At 39.2% G+C, this 21116-nt stretch overlaps 1 protein-coding gene across 4 annotated transcripts in view; it reads left to right on the top strand.

The window, feature by feature from the left end:
* The first annotated feature begins 4716 nt into the window (after positions 1-4716).
* The window catches only part of FNDC3A (fibronectin type III domain containing 3A), a 166988-nt gene continuing 150588 nt past the window's right edge, over positions 4717-21116 (top strand). Inside the window, exon 1 of one of the 4 annotated variants that reach the window (XM_032610872.1) lies at positions 4717-4802. The gene's annotated coding sequence lies outside the window, so the exon portion shown is untranslated. Of the gene's footprint in view, positions 4803-5375; positions 5676-5996; positions 6357-21116 lie in introns of those variants that run through there. The other 3 variants (XM_032610868.1, XM_032610870.1, XM_032610869.1) reach the window with 3 other exon arrangements.

Raw genomic sequence — 21116 nt, 5'->3', positions numbered from 1 at the left:
CAAAGCGTGGCTGGGAAAGCATGATGAGGGATGGAGATTGCAACAGGATAAAGAATTTGGAGCAAAAGTTAACTCTGGCCAAGTCCCCGACTGAGTATCTTTGGAAATATTGAGGAAGGTTCTGAACTTTCCCAACCTCACCGGGTCACATTATCCAGGACATCCTAATTATATAGTTATTATTTATTTACTGAGCATCAGGCATGTACCAGGCATTTTCAAGCATTATGCCATTTAATCCTGCAAAGTAGGTATTTTATCTTTAGGAATTGAGGCTCAGGAGGATAACATGCCCAAGATCAATCAGTCAGTCAGTAGTAGAGCTGAGATTGGAGCCCAGACTTACCTGACTCCAAAGCCTTTCTCTCCTCCCCCACATTATACCACACCCCTCAGAGACAAACAAAAAGCTTCTGGCTGCTTTAACCGGTGTACCTCCAGATCAACTGCTTTCCCCTCCTGTCCTCTTCCAGACTTGCACCAGTTCCCCATCCAAAGAGACGAGCAATGGCAGTTAGTGTTCTCTCTGGTTCTGAGTTACGACCCCCCAGGGTTGCTCAGAGGATTCGGCCAGCACAGCCCTCCCACCTCAATCTTCTGTCCCAGCTCTCTTCCTCACCAGACTTTTCCCCCAAACTTCCTAAAAGACAAGTCTCCATTGCCCTTTGACTTTTTCATCTCTTTCTTTCTCTTCAACCTATCGTATCTTGTTAAGAGACGTGAAGGGTCTGAGATTTTATGCTCCTTGCAAGCTAATAACTTAGCCTGCTACAGTTTCTTGGATGCTAGCAGAAGACCTGAGTCTGAACTTCCGTGGTGGTGCAATGGTTAAGAATCCGCCTCCCAATGCGGGGGACACGGGCTCTAGTCCTGGTCCAGGAAGATCCCACATACCACGGAGCAACTAAGCCCGTGCACCACAACTACTGAGCCCGTGTGCCACAATTACTGAAGGTCGCGTGCCTGGAGTCCATGCTCTGCAACAAGAGAAGCCACCACAATGAGAAGCCCGTGCACCGCAACGAAGAGCAGACCCCGCTCACGGCAACTAGAGAAAGTGCAGCAACGAAGACCCAACGCAGCCAAAAATAAATAAATTTATTTTTTTAAAAAAAAGAGGAACTTTCCTCCAAAAAAAAAAAAAAGGAGACCTGAGTTTTCTGGGTCAAAGGACTGTATTACACATGGCACAGCAAGCAGCACCAGCTTCCTGCTCACAGCAGTTCCTTTGCCTCGCGATCTCACCCAGGGCAACATGTAGTAACCCAGGTGATGCTGTGGGTTTGCATCAGAGCTGAGGAACCCCAAGCTTAGGAAACCTCCAATCTTTCACAATGGGCTATAAGCAAACCTGCTTAACCTTCGCTACAGAAGGAGACGTTATCATAATGCATGGTAAACAAGTGTGCCTTCTACTCCAATAGGAAACACTATCTCTGTAATCTGTCTGCTATACAAACATTTGGAAAAGAGTCTAGAGCAAAAGCTGCTGGTGCCTCTGCTTACTATATGTACTGAAATATGTCGGCTCCGTGAAGAATTGTCTCCCAATGTATTCCTGTATTTCTTCCCACTAACCATACAAAAGATTCCTCTCTCAAAAGTGATCAGTAATCTCCTAATTGTATGATTCAACAACTTTCTAGAATGCTGAAAGGGACCTCAAAGAACAACAGTCAATCATTTAAGAAATATTTATTGGGCAGCTACTAAATGCCAGGCACTGTGTAAGCAAAAATAGGCTCAGTCCTTCTCCTCATGAAGGGAGCAATAGACACATACCTAGTATTTACACATACCAAATGTTACAAGCTGTGATAAGTCATAGAGGGAAAGGTCCATGGTGGTAGGAGGGCTGACATCAACAAATGGTCTTGAACTTGTCTGGGAAGTCAGAAATGTTTTTTCCTTACTCAAGTTAAAAGGGAAAAGAAGGTCACGTGCAGAGAGCCTATGGCTGTTGGGATTACAGCACGTTTGAGAAAATAAAAGGCAGCCAGGAAGCCTTCCACACAGGAAGCCCGGGGAGAGTGGTGTCAGATCAGACCAGAAAAGGCAAGACCTCACATGTTCTGGTAAGCCACCTTAAGAATGCTAGTCTTATCTTAGAGCAATGAGACCCTGTTTAAGGGTTTTATATGAAAAGTGGCATAATCTTATTTGCTTTTAGAAAAACTGTTTTGGCTGCAAAGTGGAGAATAAAGGCTCAGATTGTATGCAGTGAGACCAGATTAGATTGGTGGCAATCGGAAAGAAGTAGGCCAATTTTAAGATTTTGGAGGTGAAATTGCTAGGACTTGGTGCTGCAACAAATACGGTGAATGAGAGGGTGGGAGATATCAGGGGAGACTACTGCTTGTTTGATTTGAACAACTGGATAGATGAGGGGAAAGGAAAACAAGAAGAGTTTGTGAACTAAGTCGGACTAAACTTTGTAACTTTGAGACTTTAAGTGAACATGTCAGGGAAGCAGTTGGTATCAGATTTGGAATTTAGGGTAAGGGACTGGGACACTAGAGACACATACGTGGAAATCATCAGCATATAGATGATAACTAAAGCCATTGGGGTGGATGATGACGTTTAGGCCAAGAGATTATAATGAAAACAGAAAAGAACCTAGACTGAATTGTGAGGTACTTTTATATTTAATAGCTAGGGAGAGGAGAAGGAATCTGCAAGGGAATTAGAGAAGTGGTACCCAGAAATGTAGGGAAAAAGCCAAGAGAGTATAGTGCCAGAGGAAGAACTATTCAAGGAAATAAGTGGTCAAAGTGTTGGGTATTATTCAGAGCTTGAAAAAGATGAGGATTTTAAATAACCCTTATTTTATTGATAAGAAAAATGAAGCACTGAGAAGTGACTTGTTCAAAGTCAATGTAAACGCTTGTCCCTCTCTGGATTCCCAGAGAATTCATACTGGTGCCCATGCTAGGATTATTTATGTGTGTGATTCATTCTCTCCACAGAACATAAATTCCCCAGTCCTCGCTTGACTCAACCTTACAGCGTTGTACACTGTTGACTAATCTATGTCTGCTTCAGTGACATTCTTGAATTGTCTTAGTCTCCTTCAAAATAACTGTTCTTTCTTGTTGTGCCTATACAGGTAGGGATGCCCAAAATATAATTTTTTTAAAATTCCATTTCTCCCACCTCCACACCCAACCCCAAAGGAATCAAAATCTTGAGGGATGGATTACAAGATTCTGTCTTTTTAAAAAGTTTCGAAGTAGGGGGCTTCCCTGGTGGCACAATGGTTGAGAATCTGCCTGCTAATGCAGAGAACACAGGTTCGAACCCTGGTCTGGGAGGATCCCACATGCCGCGGAGCAATTAGGCCCGTGAGCCACAACTACTGAGCCTGCGCACGTCTTGGAGCCTGTGCTCCGCAACAAGAGAGGCTGTGATAGTGAGAGGCCCGTGTACCGCGATGAAGAGTGGCCCCCGCTTGCCACAACTAGAGAAAGCCCTCGCACAGAAACAAAGACCCAACACAGCAAAAATTAATTAATTAATAAACTCCTACCCTCAACATCTTCTTTAAAAAAAAAAAAGTTTCCAAGTAGGAAGCTTTGGAAATTACTAGCGTAGAGTCAGGTTTGGAAACCACTCCCTTAGTCTCAGACCAAACAGAGCTAGGGCAGCAATACAGAAAAGCCACCCAACTCACCCACGCTCTAATAAACCCTCTTTTTTTTTTTTTTTTTTTGCGGTACGCAGGCCTCTCACTGTTTTGGCCTCTCCCATTGCGGAGCACAGGCTTCGGACGCGCAGGCTCAGTGGCCATGGCTCACGGGCCCAGCCGCTCCGTGGCATGTGGGATCTTCCCGGACCGGGGCACGAACCCGCATCCCCTGCATCGGCAGGCGGACTCTCTCAACCACTATGCCACCAAGGAAGCTCCAAATTCTCATATTTAAAAACGAAATACAGTTGTGCCTCAGTTATCCAGAGACCAGCTTTCCAGTAATTTTGTCTGAAAGAGGGCCAAATCTGCAAGTTAAGAAAAGGAAACCCCTCTGGCAGAAGAAGAAGTTTTTGAGAGTGAACAACAATGAAAATATCTCAGGATACCACTTGACATACAGTCACTGTCCTATTTACTGATGGGAAGAAGAGGAAGAAAAGAAATCTCTCATTGGCTGACTGTGGATATAAACATCTGATCAATCATCACCTGGAGCCACAGAGAAAAGCAGTCAAGAAAGGAGAAAAGAGTAAAAAATAAACAGTAAAGTAGAAAGGATGAGAGGAAGGATCTGAGTGGATCAAGAGGCAGATGAGGAGATGAGAAGCAGTGACAGATATTAGAAAAGGTGATGAGAACATTCCAAAGAGGAAAACAGATATCACCTGAGTAGAGATCCTATATACCTCAGCAATCCCCTGGGACTAGCATATGGCCAAGTATGGCGTTTGATGGCTAGTCATCAACAAAGGATTTCATTAACCATTGTATTCCTTAAGAATGTAGGGAATAAGTATATTTTAAAAGGATTTCTGTAAAAAGGTGGGGAAAAAAGCACTGCTATTTTTTAAAGGCAGCCCAATTCATAAGCTGAAATAAAGCCAGAACAAGGAGGCTGGGTACGTCGTCATTGTTTCTGAGGGCACAGTTCCTGGGGTTAGACTCCCCATCCCAAGGACAACCCCCATCCCAAGTCCTCCCGTGGAAACCGCAAAAGGAAGCAGCCCTGACCGGCCCTCAGGCATTATTGCAGCGCCCCCAGTTGCTGGAGGTTCAAGGAAATCTCGGCCGCGTTCCCTTGTTAAGTCTTCGGGCTGTTGCACAAATTAAGGTAATGGGTTTCCACGCGTTTTGACTGGGGAAGAGACCAAGAAACTAACCCTCACGTTTCCAACTAAAGTAAATATTTTTGTTTGCTTAAGAGCTCCTGGGGTGTAAGCGTTTGGGGTTGAAACCATCCAAGCCCACTTCGGTTGGCTCCCTATTCCTTGGGGGAGTGTCTTTAAAAGCACCTGCCGGCATTAAGTTTTGTGCTTCCTGAAAAAGGCCGACCCGGTGCGCCTCAGAGGGAGCCTTTTACAATCTGGACTGAGAAGTGTGTGAGCGGCCCCAGGAAAGTCAGCTGGCTCCTCATTTCCCTAGGTCGGCGGCGGCTGCGACGACCCAGGCGTAGCCGGGCCTCAGGAGAGAGCCCGGAGCCCCGGGAGGGCGGTGGGCGCCCCGGGAGCGGCGACGGGGACTCTGACGCCCCGCACCGGCGGCTCCGCGGGCGCCTCGCGCTCCCGGTAAAGACCAGCGGGGCAGCCGCCCAAGGCGCGGGGCGGGGACGCGGGGTCCGGGCCGGCCGGGGGCGCCGTCGGCTGGGCTCGCGCAGCCGCACTCGGCGCGCCGACTCCCGGCTCCTCCTCCCGGCTCCGTAGTAAGCATGGCGGCGGCGGCGTTCGTGGTCCCTCGGGTGAAACAGAAAGCGGGAGCTACGCGGAGAGGGAGCGAAGAGCGGGGCTGAGGCGGCACCGTCACTGCCGGGAAACCACCCCAACAGTCAGTGCGCCGGCGGCCGCTGCGGCCCCGAGAGCTGGCTCTGCCGCTGAAGTGGAGCGAGAACGATCAGGAACCCGAAGAAGAGGCGCCGGGGTAGCCGCCTTCCTCCGCCTCAGAGCGGCGTGACTCGGAGGTGAGAGCGCGGGCGCTCCCTTCGGGAAAGGTGGGGAAGACCGAGGCGTCCGGGTCCCGTTCCACCCCCCCAGGCCCCGCCCCGGGGCAGGCGCCGCGGAAACCGTTAGGCTAGGTGTGAGGGGCCGGGGCGCTAAGCGGGGCTCGGGCCCGTCGAGGGGCCTGGCCCACCCGGTCTTGTGAGCGCGCGCTGGGCGGAGGGGAGTGGGCCGCGGGCGGGACCCGTCCACTCACGGGGCACCTGCTGGGCCCTAGTCTCGCCGGGAGGCGCTCGGCGGGGCGCGGCCGCGACCCCGCCACCAGCCCGCGGAGGCGGCGCGGCGGCGCGGGCGGCCCTCCCTCCGCCCCCCTGGCCCGCGGCCCGCGGTGAGCCGCGCCGCTGACGGCGGCACTGGGGGGTGGGTTGCGGAGCCCTCCGGAGCGGATCGTCGAGCGGCCGCGGCGCCTTCTGTGTTGGCCGCCGGGCAGCCGCCAAACTTGAATGCTCCTCTGAAGAGAGTTTCCCCCGCTCCTGTTGGGGTTAAAACCTCGAAAACCCGCCCTTGTGTATTTGATCCTGTTTGGCTGGTGCCAGTACCTGGCCGTTCCTCCAGCCGGCGGAGTTAACCACCTGTTCAGTCGCGGGGTGGACTCCGGGCTGCAGTCCTCGCCCTGTTTAACAGCCTGGATCTTTGAACTTCTGACACGGCTGTGAAAGAACGTCATGCGTTAGGTAAAGAAAATGAACACGTAATTTAGCCATAAAATCGGGGACAGGACGGCGGCGGCTTTAATGAATGTAGTCGTTCTTTTATTAAACTGTTAACGTTAAAAGCCTTGGGATAGTTTTCTCTCAGGGGAAGGGGGGTAATGGATAGTGAGGTGCTAGGAATCATAAATACGGGATTTTCTTTTGTGAAATTTCATGTAAGTTCCTTTGGACACCTTCGTGTCTGACCATCTATTAACAAAGAATACCAGGCTGACAAGATTTTTTTTTTTTAACTGTATAATCCTCATGTATGTGTAGACTGTAGGCTCTTAAAACTGAGCGGCATAATTATTTTGCTTTTTCCCGTGGTCTGTGTTTTTAGCTCTTGGAAGCAAAATTGGTGTGTGTTTTTCTGTATTACAAGAATGAAATAACAAAAGTTGAACTGTTACTATAATGTTTTATCACAATGATAGTACCAGCACCAGTGCTAAACATATGCCACCCGGGAGTTGGAGCCATATGTTAGGTAGAAACTAATTGAGTTTTGTGGCCATGATCTTGTATTTGGGTAAATATTTAGTTTTTGTGTATTTGCTAAATCTGTAGTTCTTGCCATCGTGTAAGTTTTTAAATCACCTATAAATAGTCCAGAGAAATGAGTCCCCTGCCTGTTTGATATTTTCTTGGTTGGTTTGACTTTTCTCAAGTAATGAGATAAAGTGCCCACTGAGACAGATGGTGGACTTAAAACAGTGATAAAAAGGATTTTACACATCTTTGATAACATAGAACCTAAAATTTTGCTTTCAGCTTCTTAGCCCGCTGATAATTGTTGCTATCACCACTTATACCAGTTATTGGGAAGAAGGGATGATGACTTGACAGGAAAAAGATTTTGTTAAGATTTTTATAAATAGTTTTATGTTTAAGAATTTTAGCACTATCACAAATTTTATGAAATTTTCTTCTTTCCCTTCATAGAACACCTCTCAGTTTTCTTGTGTAGGTTAACTGAAAATTTTTTATCTCAAGCTGGCTGCTTTTAACCACCTGTATGCTTCTGAATGAACTCCCCCTCTTTCCGTTTTGTCTGAACCCTCAAAACTCATTGTTCAGGAAAAATAAACTTCTGGTTAACATTGGCTTCAATCAAACATAATTATAAGGGTAATTTGCTTCTCCCAAATTAATCATATGATTCAAAAAAACAGATTTGGTGTCATCTATGTCATCACTTTCCCCCTTTGTATGAGTAACTGAAAGCTGATTTATCATGCATTTAGTGATTACGTTTTAATTTTTAAAGTTCTACAGTATAATTTTGAGCATGTTTTATTACTAATTATGAAAAAATTTCTCCCTCTTCTCTGACCAGCCAGGCAGAGGTCAGGATTGAGAGGTTATAAAACCCAGAAAAAAAGAGAAGCGATGCATGATTAATAATTTTCATCTTTTGTAGCTTTACTTAGGTAAAGAGCATTTAATTTATAATTTGTTTTAGACTTATGGGTAATAATTATGCCTGTTGAAAAATATTTGTATTTTTTTAATGTGCATACATCCAAGGCTTGTGCATCTTCTATTTTGCCTGTATTTTTAAGATACAATTTGATGAAGTAACCTAAAGGTTTTGTTTTCTTTTTCTTGTTCTTGGTACATTTTTCTATGAAAATGAGTCTAGGTGATATCTCTGAGCATGATGTAGAGATATGCATGTGATTTCTAATTTTATTAGCCAGGTAATCAAAAGATAAATAATTGATTTTTTCCCCTAGCAGTCTCTAGGAGACTTCAAATAAATTCACAGTATTGTAAATCCAAAGGTTTAGAATACTGTGCATGCACTTCCTTTGAGTCTTTTAGTGCTTCTTTTTATCACATTGCAAAAAGAAAAAGAAAAATGGCCCATATGGATATCAGTGTCGAGCTGCTTGCTAAAAAGAAATTAATGACCAGTAGTGTTGAAAGGCAACATTTTTTTTTACCTGTATTGGGGGCTTTTATAATTTTCTTAATATTTTGGTCTCATTTTATTTCAGAGTGTTATGCTGTGGTCTCTTTAACCCTTGATCTTTATCTCTATCCTCCCACTATTGTAGTTTTGCTTATCTTTCACATATACTTTCTAAGTTTGTGTTGTTGCCTATGGTCTTCCATCAAGTTCCTTTGTAGGTGTCTTCCTTTGATATTGCCAATCACTTATCACCCATTACCATTCCTCAGGCTGTTTTTTCTCCAAGGTAAAGAGATGTGCTTGGGAGATGACATGTGCTCAGAGGACGATGAGCTACTATTAGAGCGGGGATACAAAAGCAATAGGATGTGTTTCTTTCCTTCAAGTAGTTTACAGACTAGTTGGGGATACTAGACTAACACACAAGAAATCGTTAGCAAAAATATGAGATGGCATTATTAAATTGTGTGGCAAGGACTGTAATTTGAAGGAAAGTGAGGCCATTGAGGGCTAGAATGATCCTGGAAGGCATTTAAAGGAAGTCAGACTTGAAGCTTAGGAAGGATTTAGATATCTAGCAAAAGCAAAGACTTTCCAAAAAAGATTGACAGCCAGAGCTGGAAGTAATAGCAAGGAGACCAGTCTGAGAGTGTATAAGGATAAGTAATCAGGAGGAAGAAGGAAAGAAGGTTAAAGTCAAGATTTTGGCTAAGCCCTACAGCATGGTCAAGAGAGTAATAGGCAGGGCTGGACAAGTTTGGCTGTATCATAATGAACCCATCACTGAAAGAATGCTACATTTACTAAGTTATTTATATTAATAACTTAAGCTTTATGTATGAGGAATAGCTTATATGTTTTATATGTGTGTGTTTATTACAGTTTAGATCAGGGATCAGCAGACTTTTTCTTTAGAGTGCCAGATAATATTTTAGGCCTTGTGGGCCACTTACTGTCTCTGTTGAATATCCTTTTTTGTTTGTTTTTTTACAATCGCAGGATTTGGCCAGCGAGCCTGGTTTGCTGACTCTTGGCTAATAATTGGCTAGGTAATTGTCCATATAGCACATAATGTGAGCTGCCGTACATCATTTGTTTACATGGTTGTTTTGTGTTTTGTTATGACTATCATTTATGTTTTTTTCCCTATATTATAGTAAGAATTAAGAGAACATGCAGAAATTAGTATTGTAATTGTTCTTTTGTGGCCAGACTTCTAGCAACTGCCTAGACTGAGTCTCAGAACTCGGACATAAAAGAAGAAAAGCCTTTGAGCTAGGCCTTAGAGCAGTGAAAATAGCTACACCATGGAATTTATAATCTTGTATAAGGTTAAGTATATCAATTGCCTATTCAGGTTGTACGTATTTTAAACTTCAACTGGCATTTTAGAAGCCTTGGCTAGGATGCTGGTGGCCTATAAGTGACAACTGGGGAGCAGGCAGTAGGAAACCTTGTTTTTAAAAGTAGTCTAGGTTGAGTTAGTGAAGAGACAAACAGTTGGACATCCCTCAATAACTCCAAGAGTCACTGTGTTATAGAATAGTCTAATACTTGATATTTACATTGATGAGTTTGAGTCATCAAGAAAAGATTGGATCATGTTTAGATTAAGGCAGAGAAAAAAGACCTAGAAATCTCTTTGAAAATATCTTCATTATGATTATTTAAAGATAAGTTACAGTGATTTAAAGGATAAGTATCAGTTATTTTGAAAATTCATTTACATGAAATATCTCTTTGAAGTTGCTAAATTTATAGGTGTGTATTTCTAAAGCAATTCTATTTCCTTCACATTGTGTTTCATGTACCATTACCAGGTAAATAGTGGTGCCTTAGGTTATGGTTGCATGAATAAATTCGCTAGGGTTACTCTATATTTCGTATTATCAAGAAAGTAAGAATATAGCATAAGAGCATTCTTTGATTCAACAGGCATTAGTAAATACATTCTGTATATCAGAGATAGTATTAGGTGCTGGGAAAAGTAAAGATGTATATGATGGAGAACTGTCTGGATAAAATCAGTGGTGTTTCTTTTTTTCCTCTTAAAAACATTAAAAGCAAACAAACCAACAAAACCCCAAAACTTGTTAACTTTTGTCCTTTTGCCTATATTAGCATTTTCCATACTTTTTAAATGTATGTACTGTCTTAAGTTTTAAGGCAGTACAGACCTTTTGAACTAAATTTCAGCCTTCATGGATTGCTACCCAATAAAAGTTTGGCTTTTTAAATTTTGCTTTAAGAAGAAATTAACAATTCACTCTCCCACCCCCCCTTTTGTCAGTACTTGAAACAGCTTCATTATTCCAGCTGTTTCCGTTTCCTAGATAGGAGATAAAGTACCTTGGATCTTAGTTCCAACTTCACCCTTGTTAGCCGTATGATCTCAGATTCGTTTCTTTCAATCTTAGGTTCCCAATTCTTAAAATGGAGAATAATGTCTATCCTGATTTCCCCACAGAAATATTGTGAGCAACCAAAGAGATGTTGGAAACCATGACAATATTAAAGTACCATATGTGTTTACATTAATGCTACTACATTGGAAGCAGTGCAGCCGTTTTTTAGTAAGACCAGAAATCATGAGTTCAAGTTTTACCCTCCAAACTTCTGTAAATATAGTATTCCAATAAACATTTAGTTTACTCAAAAGTTTTAACTGCCTTCTTGGCAAAGAGAATGCACATTTTAAAAGCTTTCTTTCCATTCTTATTAATCTTTCAGTGTGGTCGGTATCCAGTGCCTCTGTTCTTCTTTGCAAGAGAATACTGATCTTCATTCCAAGGAAATTCAGCTAGTCTTTCCACAGTGGGATAAAAATATGCAGAAGTGAATTCCTTATAGTTTTCTTTTTTTCAAGTAGAAGACTGTTTATCTATAGTAATAAGATCCACTTGAACTCTCATTGGAAACTTGATTGTTTTTTTTTAAATCCCATATAGACTTGCCAGATATGTGGTGGTACTCTCATTTTACAGATGAAACTATTACTTCTGATTGACTTCCATCTCTCTTCCTCCCTCACTTCTTGAGATTGCTTATGTGCTAATTGTTAGAAAGACAGAGTAAGTATGATGTGTACTTTGACATAAACCTTAGTGTAAAGGTTATCTAAATTTGATAAATTAGGTTGTGTTAATCAGCCTCTATCAGAAGTGTCTGAAAGTTACTGTTTTCTGTTTTCCTTCTTCAGAATCCACATTTTAATATATTTTTGAACAATAATTTAAACAATTTAAGTGATTTCTTAGTGAAATCCAGTTCCCCAGTAAGGAGAAAAAAAATCTTCCTACTTCTCTGGGGGTTCTAAACAGATGTTTAAGTACATTTTAAAGCACAGTTAAGACTTTTCTTTAAAAAGTAATTATATGCTTTCTTTTGCAGAAATAGATGTCATATACAACAACTATGTACTTATGTTGAGATCTAGCTTGAAGGAGTAGTCATTTCATTTACTTCAAAATCAGTTTCTCTTAAGATTGGCTTAAATAAAAATAAAAGTGAAAACATAATTTATAATTTCTGATTTCATTATGTTTACATTTTCTAGATTTTTTTGGTTTGCTTGTAACAGCCATTCTTTTTTGTTTTCCAAAGACGTTTTATTTTTTTTAACTTTTATTTTATATTGGAGTATAGTTGATTAACAATGTTGTATTAATTTCAGGTGTACAGCAGAGTGATTCAGTTATACATATACATGTATCTACTCTTTTTCAAATTCTTTTCCCATTTGGGTTATTACAGAGTATTGAGCAGAGTTCCCTGTGCTATACATTGGTCCTTGTTGGTTATCTATTTTAAATATAGCAGTGTGTACATGTCAATCCCAAACTCCCAGTCTATCCCTCCCCCCCACCCTTCCCCTCGTGGTAACCCTAAGTTCATTCTCTAAGACTGTGAGTCTTTTTCCTGACAGCCATTCTCAGCTACAGTTTCATTCTTAAGACTTGATTTTTTTCTATGTAGTATTTTCATTTGCAGTATATACTTTTTCCTTACATTTTAGTTAATGAAATATACTTTTGTTTCTTCCATGTTAGGACTAGCTATTTCCAATACTTCAGATTAGTAGATAAATCATTATTCCTCAAATGCCATAGTATGCTAGCAATTTTATTTTTTTGTCGATTGCTTGAACCTGACCAAAACTGATGTAATGTGTGTGATAGAGGAGACTTTGGATAAAATGTACAGGCAACTGTTCCTCTAGTTCATCTTCAGGCTGCTTCCAGACTAATATTTTAAAAATATGAATTTATTCAAATCATCGCTCAGTTTTAGAAGTTAAAACCACACTACAGTTCCTGCTGCATCAATTATAATATCTTCTATCTCTATTTTAGAGTTTATACTCTGTTGGTATCCTGTGACTGTATCTATTTCCCACCACTTCCCAACTTTGTCGTATAAAGAGCATGTTTTACATGAGGCAGATAAAGGTTTGTTTGTTGGCTTCTTCCCTTACTGGCTGTATATAAACTTGAGCACATTGCTTTTACCTCAAGGAGCCTTACTTTCTTCACTTTAAAGAGGGGTAATATAGGATCTATCTCCTAGAATTAGCTGCTATAGGGATTAAAAGAAAGAGCCCATTTAACATGGCAAGTAAAATACTTGCCATAGGATATTTATATGTAGAATTTTAAAAGACATTTCTAATCATTGTTACCCAGGTATCTAAATTCTTCCTTTCACCATTCATTTATTTATTCATCTGTCATTTGTTAAAAACCTTAAATGTCGTAGATACTTAGAATATGAATGTCACAAAAATGAATGTCATATTCCTTTTCCTCTAGCAATTCACACAGTACGATGAGAGATAAAGACATGTAAACAAATACATATTTTAAAATAATTAAAAGTAAATAAAATACCTCTTGTCTTTCATCCCTTGTGTGAATCCTTCCTATAGTTTAGTACTGAACTGCCATAGGTTTCCATAATATGCTCATAATATGACTGTGTATATAACATACTGTAGCATATATATGTTTTTACTTGCCTGTCTCATCTATTAGACTATGAACTCCTCGATTTTGAGCAATACTTCTCGGGTCAGCAGGGGGTTTTTTTTGTTTTTTTTCTGTTTGTTTTTTTTTTTTCTGTAAAGGAGCAGATAGCAAATATTTTAAGCTTTGTGGCCATATGGACTCTGTTGCAACTACTTAACTGTGGTGTAGGAGCATAAAAATAACCATAGATAATTATAAACATTGGGTATAACTGTGTTCCCATAAAACTTTATTTATAAAAGCAGGCAGGAGGCCAGATTCAGTGCACGGGTCTTAGTTTGCTGACTCCTGCAATGCCGCATACCTTACGGCTGGCAGATATGAGGCACTCAGTAAATGATAATAATTAACATATATTAAATGCTTTCTATGTTCTGTGTACTATTCTAAACAACTTTTCACGTATGAGTTTACTTAATCCTTAAAACAACTCTCTGAGGTAGCTATTATTGTCATCATTTTAAAGATTAGGAAACTGGAGCACAGAGAAGTTAAATAACACACCTAAAATCATACAACTAGTTAGTGAAAGATTTGGGATTTGAACCCAGGCTTTCTGACTCCAGAGCCTGGCTTTGAATTATTAAATCATACCAGTTCTGATACGTTGAATTCCAGGAGTATAATATTGATTCAGCATTAGGAAGCATATTAATGTAATTCACTATACTAATAGGTTAAAGGGGGAAAACTGTATGTTTATATCTCTTTGGTGCTAAAAACAAAAATAATTTTCTAAAATTCAGTTATCCCTGACAACTCTTCATCAACAAGAAATAATCTTATAAAGGGTCTCTACCAGAAACCTGTATTAAATGTCATAATGAAATGTTAGAAGTACTTTCATTAAAAGATAGGAACGTTGGTCAAAGTCTTAGCCAGTGTGTTAAGAAACAAGAAAAATAATTAATCTCGAAATAATGGGGATTGGGAATGAGGTGGAATATATCACTGTTACTAGTTGCAGTTGATATGATTATCTACTTAGACAAGACAGGCAACAGAAAATGATTTGAGTCAAAAAGAGATTTCAGTAAACCCACTGGCTATGAGATAAATTTAGAAGATTCATTAGCTTTCTTACACACTAGCAATAACCAACTATGAAAAACAGTAAGAAAAGTAGAAGCCTAAATTATAAAATACTTGAGAAATTTTAAAAATATGCAGCACCATCTGAAGAAAACTACAAGAAATCTGAATGAATGGAGGAATAGTATATTCCTGAATGTGAGAACTTAATACTATAAAATTGGCAGTTCTCACCAAATTAATACAGTCAGTGTAATCCTAATTAGAAATCCAACAGGATTTTTAAAATGAAATTTGACAAACTGATGTTTCAAGTTTTGAGAAGGAAAAATGCACAAGAATGGCCAGATAAATTTCAGAAAGAAGCATAACAAAGGGGAACTTACCCATCAAAGATTAAAACATACTGTACAGTTATAATTATTAAACTAATAAGAATTTGGAGTAGGAATGAGCATGTTGATCAAAGGAACAGAATAAGGAATTCAGGAGGAGCTCCATGGTTACAGAAGAATTTATTGTATGATTAACAAGTGAGTAATGGAAGAGCTAGTCTATAAGTGATGGGGGACAATTGGCTGTCCAGTTGAGGTAAGGATAATTAGGTACTCACTTTGTGGCACTCTCAAAACTAAGTTCCAGTTGGACTAAATATAAGTAAAAAAATAAAATGGCAAAAATTTTGGAAGAAGTGAATGTAAAAAAAGTGTCAGTGTAGTGATAGCCTTTTCAAATAAGGCGTCAAACTTAGATGCCATTTTTAAAAAGGCAAGCAATAGATTGGGATAAAATATTTGACATATAGTAGACAAAGTTAATATTCAGAGTATATAAGGTGTGCCTACAAATTAACCAAGTCAACCTGGTAGAAAATGAGAAAGAATGTACAGAAATTCATAGAAGTAGAAATATAGCCTATAAAGTTTTGAAGAGATGCTCAAACACACCAGTAGTAAGAGATTGAAAACATCGAGATATGATTTTTTTTTAATCTTTGCTAATAAAATTGGCAAAAATTGGAAAACCTTAGTAGGTGTCAAATTGGAAAGTAGGCACTCATAAACTATTGAACAGAGTATAAACAGCTTCATATTTTTAGGGTAAAAGTTTAGCTGTATCTGTCAAAAATTTTTTTAATTAATTAATTTATTTTTGGCTGTGTTGGGTCTTTGCGGCTGCGCGCGGGCTTTCTCTAGTTGCTGAGAGCGGGGGCTACTCTTGGTTGCAGTGCGTGGGCTTCTCATTCCAGTGGCTTCTCTTGTTGCAGAGCACCTCTAGGCGCGTGGGCTTCAGTAGCTGTGGCTCGCGGGCTCTAGAGCACAGGCTCAGTAGTTGTGGCACATGGCCTTAGTTGCTCCGCGGCATGTAGGATCTTCCTGGACCAGGGATCGAACCCATGTCCCCTGCATTGGCAGGCGGATTCTTAACCACTGTGCCACCAGGGAAGTCCCTGTTTCTGTCAATTTTGAAAATGCATACTTCTAAGCCAGAAGTTTCATTTCTGTGTATCTGTAATACAGAAATACTATCATAGGGTCGTAGAGAATATTACATGATTGTTCCTTGTGGAGGGAGAAATATATGAAGAAAAATGAAAGCATTTTGTGTTCATCATTAGAATAAATTATAGTATGCCCTCATAGAATATTAGACAGCCATGAAAAAGAATGAAGTAACTACAGATGTACTTCTTTAGGAAACTCTTAAGATATTTTACATGAGAAAACAAGACACTGACCAGTACATGCAATTTTATTTAAACCACTCCCCTAAACCTCAAACATACATAAGTGCAGAGCAAACATCTGAAAGGGTACATTCTACAGTGGTTGCTCTGGAAATGGGAGTTGGAATGGGGCAGGAGTTAAAGATAATGTCTGTACATATGTTTTTAAGTGTAAAACATGCAACTTTCGTGATGTAACAAACAATAAAAGAAAAGATGGTTTGGATTTGGTGATTGTGACTAGTCCTTGTTAGAACCATACCTTCTAGTTGGCCGGCCTTGATTTATGTCTGTTTCCCTGTGTGATTTTTAACAGCACATCCTTTCACTCAAAACCTTCCCAATTAGTGTCTGAAATCATTGGTGCTTTTAAAGAGAGCAATTTCAGTTTAGTGTTGGGTCTGAAGCTGTGTTACAGCATGTTAAAGAAGTGAGAATTGTAGACTAGTGATTCTCAACCTTTATATAACCATATCTGCCAACCAGGACAATTTTAGTATACTTTATTTTATGAATTTCTATTATAAAAGCAATTTTCTTTTCCAAATATAAAATTGTAATTTTGATTATAGTTGTTTTCAAGTCTCATATGCCTGGATATTTTGATCTCCCCTTTTAATATTAGAACCTAATATTTTAGGAAAATTGGTAGTAAATTTCAGGAGGGATGTTAGCTTAAACTGAAGACAAAGAAAAGGAAGATTTTTTTAAAGATAAGATGAGGAAAGATTAGCATATTTAGGCAATAATTTTTAGCTCAGCCATAGTTGTAGATTTATAAACAAAGAATATGGTTATCTCAGAAAGGACAACATTAAAATACTGGGTTCTACAGACAGATCTTACTTCTCATGGAAAATACAGAAATATTTCTTGATTTTCTTATTATATCTTATGATAAAATTCTCTATTGGGGAGAAACTAATGAAGGAAACATGTTAAATATGGTGAAGTTAGTAATACAGCTTTTACAGAGGAATTCAAACCTTTTGGTTGTAAACCTAGATGCTAAGGTGTTACTTTGTTCAGAAAATATTCAGAGGCTGCTGTTTTTTGGTCTTAAACCCAAAGTGATTCTGATAGACATAACCAAGAATCTGAAACTCTGAAAAAGCAAAGTGAATAATCTAAATATATAAGCTAGTATTTTACAAAAGGGCAACAAAATATTTGTAGATGAAAATAGAATTGTCCCAGATGTAATTACGTTGTGCTCTAAAGGTAACCCAAGTGCTCTGAAAATAGCACTAGACAGCTAGGAGCTGTAAGATGGGATTTAAGAAGTACAGTTGTCACTGAACATCTGCAGAGGATTGGTTCCAGGACCCCCGCAGATGCTCAGGTCTCTTATATTAAATGATGTAATACAATAGAGTCGAATATCCACACGATCTGCACCTACAGATATGGAGGGCTGACTGTACTTAAAAAAAAAAAAAATGTATTGGTCTTATTTATGTGCACATTATCTGTCTTTTAACAGATTGGGGTTGATTTCTTGGAAGAATTCCTGCTCTCTTTTCCCATAGTTTCCTGAGTGGAAATATCTTTGTGATGTCTTTTTCATCAAGATTGTGTTTGAAGTCTTATTTTAATCAGGTTTCCATGTTAGTATTAAGGTGTGATTTCTTAGTGGGGGGGCTGGAGCTGTATCTCCTGACTGCTTATTAAATTAAGGTATATTTAGTATATCTGACTAAGGAGAATAATGGCAATGGCCCTCAAACTCCCAACCCTTATTTTACACCTCTGTTCAATTAAGAGGGTTAAAAGACTGAGGCCCACCCATCCTACCCACTTTCACCTTTCCTTTTCAGTGAACAAGGAATTGGAGAAGAGCAAGATAAATAAGTTATAGTGAATACGTTGCTGACAATCTATATAAATTGCCATTTACAGTTTAAGAAAATGAGTATATATATTTGATTTTATTAGATTAAACCATATGAAATTGTTATTTTAATGTTTCTGACCTTAAGTGGCAATTTCATGTGGTTCAACCTATTATATTACAGAACCATGCCCTATAATCCTGCTCTCTATATAAAAATATGTTGTTGCACTTAGAAAATATGTTGTGGCTTCCCTGGTGGCGCAGTGGTTGAGAGTCCGCCTGCCGATGCAGGGGACACAGGTTCATGCCCCAGTCCGGGAAGATCCCACATGCCGCGGAGCGGCTGGGCCCGTGAGCCATGGCCGCTGAGCCTGCACGTCCGGAGCCTGTGCTCCGCAAAGGGAGAGGCCACAACAGTGAGAGGGCCGCGTACAGCAAAAAAAAAAAAAAAAAAAGAGAGAGAAAATATGTTGTAAGTTATTTAATATAAATTCATAAGCAGCACATTGCTTATGAAATGTCACCATATAAGCCAAATAGGCAAGTTTATGAATATACCTACTTTAGCAACAAGGATAGAGTGATAAGCCAAAAATATTGTTAACATATGCACCATTGGACTATAGGGTTAATCAATCAGCCATCTCCGAAAACTAAATTAAATATGAGAATGATAAGATAAACATGTAGTAATTGCTAAATAAAAGCTATTAGATTTAAAACCATGACCAGTTGAAGACACTGCAAAAGCCAGAACTAATTGAAGAGAGCACTGATAATAGATAAACGGATAACAAAGTATCCTTCCCCTAAATTGTAATTCTGTCTGTTGCATGGCAGCCAAATGTCTTAGTAGAATCCTGAATCAGAGGCCCAACTAATCTCCAGAAACATATTAATTTTAGTTTATAGATAACACATTTTTTTAGTAAATAAGAACTCACTCTGTAAGTTGCTGGTAAGTAATACTTAGTCTTATGCAGAAATCTAAGAAAGTGCGTGTCATTTTCTCAAAATATTTGTAAAGAGAATATTGATTTTTTTTTTTTTTTTTGATTTTTCTTTCAGTTAAGGGTATATCAAGAGCACGTTGGCTTCCATTGGTGAACCCAGACCATACTTTTTTAAAAAATCTTGCTTTTAAAGCATTGCCATTTGTGTTCTACTTGTGATAAATTCATTTACCTTTCTACTGCCTATTGCATACATTAAAAATTAAGAGTAGTGAATTCAGTTCCCTGTCAAGATGGAGTAAAAGGGACTAAACTTACTCTTCTATCTGAAACAACTAAAAAAAAAAACCTAGAAAAAAAAACACATGAAACAGTAGCACTCAAGATGTTAGATATCATGCAGCGGAAGAGGGAAAACATGAGCCCTAAGATTGGCTCTGCTTATTGCCTGGAGAAAGTTCCCAGGGCACAGGGAGGTGTGTCCCAAGTAGGTCCCATCTCCCTGAGTTGAGATGAAGCTGGCAGTCCAAAGAGAATAATAGAGTGTACAGATCCAAGTACCAGAGAAGAGAGCACTAAACATAAAAAGGACCTCAATGATCTGAAGAAGGTCCCCCTTGAGTATTTAGCACAGTACTGATAAGTGCATACCTGTGAGGAAACTACCCAGGGCTAGAGAGTCACCTAAAAGGATTATATATTAAATAAAACAGTGTCCAAGCTTATACAAGGCCAGAAATAGTGCCTGTTCCCACCAGCCAGAGTAGAAAGCCTCATAATTCTCAGGGCATTTGGTAGAGTACTCTGGAGGGTCTTGGCTCAGTGGTGGGGAAAAATTAACCCTAGACTAAATGTAGCTGTGTTCCTGCCTAACGCCAGAATATAACTTTGTTCTTGCCTAAAGCAAGACCCCAAAGGATCAAACTGTTTCCAAGTCACTTAGCCACATCTCATAGCAAAGCTCAAGAATAGTTATAGGAATACAGAAATATCCAGCAGCCAAGAAGGGAAAATTTACAGTGACTGACATTCAGTCAAAACTAGTAAGCTTGCAAAGAAGCAGAATAATACAAACCACAGTGAGGAGAAAAATCAGCCACTTGAAACTGGCCGCAAAGTGACATTGATGATGAATTAATAGGAACATTAAAACAGTTACGTTTGTATTCAGTATGTTGGAGAAGCTAGAGGAAAGATTGAACATGTTATGTAGAAGTATCCTCTAGATTATAATTACAGTGTCAGAGACAAGATACATTGGATGGGCTTAATGGCATGTTAGACATTGCCAAAGAAAAGATTATTGGATGTGAAGACATAGCAATAGAAACTGTCGAAAATGATACATACAGAGAAAAGAGAATTGTTTAAAAAGGTGAACTGAAAAAATATTTGAAGAAATAGTGGCCAAAATTTTTCTGAATTTGATAAAGACTATAAACTAAGAAGCATGATAAGCACAAGAAAGATAAATGTCTCCAAGGAACATCATAATTAAATCACTTAAAACAATGATAAAGAGGAAAAAATCTAAAGCAGCTAACATTAATACAGGACAAAGGTAAAAGTAATAGATTGCTCGTCAGGAGCAATGTAAATTAGAAGGTAATGTAGCAATATCTTTAAAACACTAAAAGAAAAACGTGTCAACGTAGGATTCTTTACCCAACAAAAATATCTTTCAGAAGCAAAGTAATGACTTTTCAGACATGCAACAGCTGAAATAGTTTTACCTTCAGTCCTGTACTAAATGACATGTTAAATGGAGTCCTTCAAGCAGAGGAAAATTAAACCATATGGATACCTGGGCCTGAGGAAATGATAACTACATGGGTAAATGTATAAGATTTTAAAACTATTATTATTTAGGTAATTTCAAAGGACAGTTGACTGTTTAACATGATAATGACTGTGGAGTTTGTAACATATGTAAAAGTAAAATATATGATAATAATAGCACAAGGAAGGGGAGAAAGGGCAGATATATTGTTGTTAAGGTTCTGATACTTATACCTGAAATAGTAAGTTAAACTGTGATAAGTTAGACTGTGAAACATTAGACTGTGATAAGTTAAAGTGCATATTATAAACCCTAAAGCAACCACTAAAGTAATAAAGGATTATAGTCTATAAAGCCAATGGGGATATAAAACGATATAATAAGAAATAATCGAAGACAAAGCAGATAAAGAGGAAAAGAGGAATGAAGAACACATGGGACAAATAGAAAACAAATAGCAAGATGGTAGATTTAA

Source organism: Phocoena sinus, chromosome 18 (genome assembly GCF_008692025.1).
Source record: "Phocoena sinus isolate mPhoSin1 chromosome 18, mPhoSin1.pri, whole genome shotgun sequence".
In the NCBI taxonomy this organism is placed as follows: Eukaryota; Metazoa; Chordata; class Mammalia; order Artiodactyla; family Phocoenidae; genus Phocoena; species Phocoena sinus.
The sequence above is the reverse complement of the archived record's forward strand: the minus strand, read 5'-3'. Positions and strand labels throughout refer to the sequence as shown.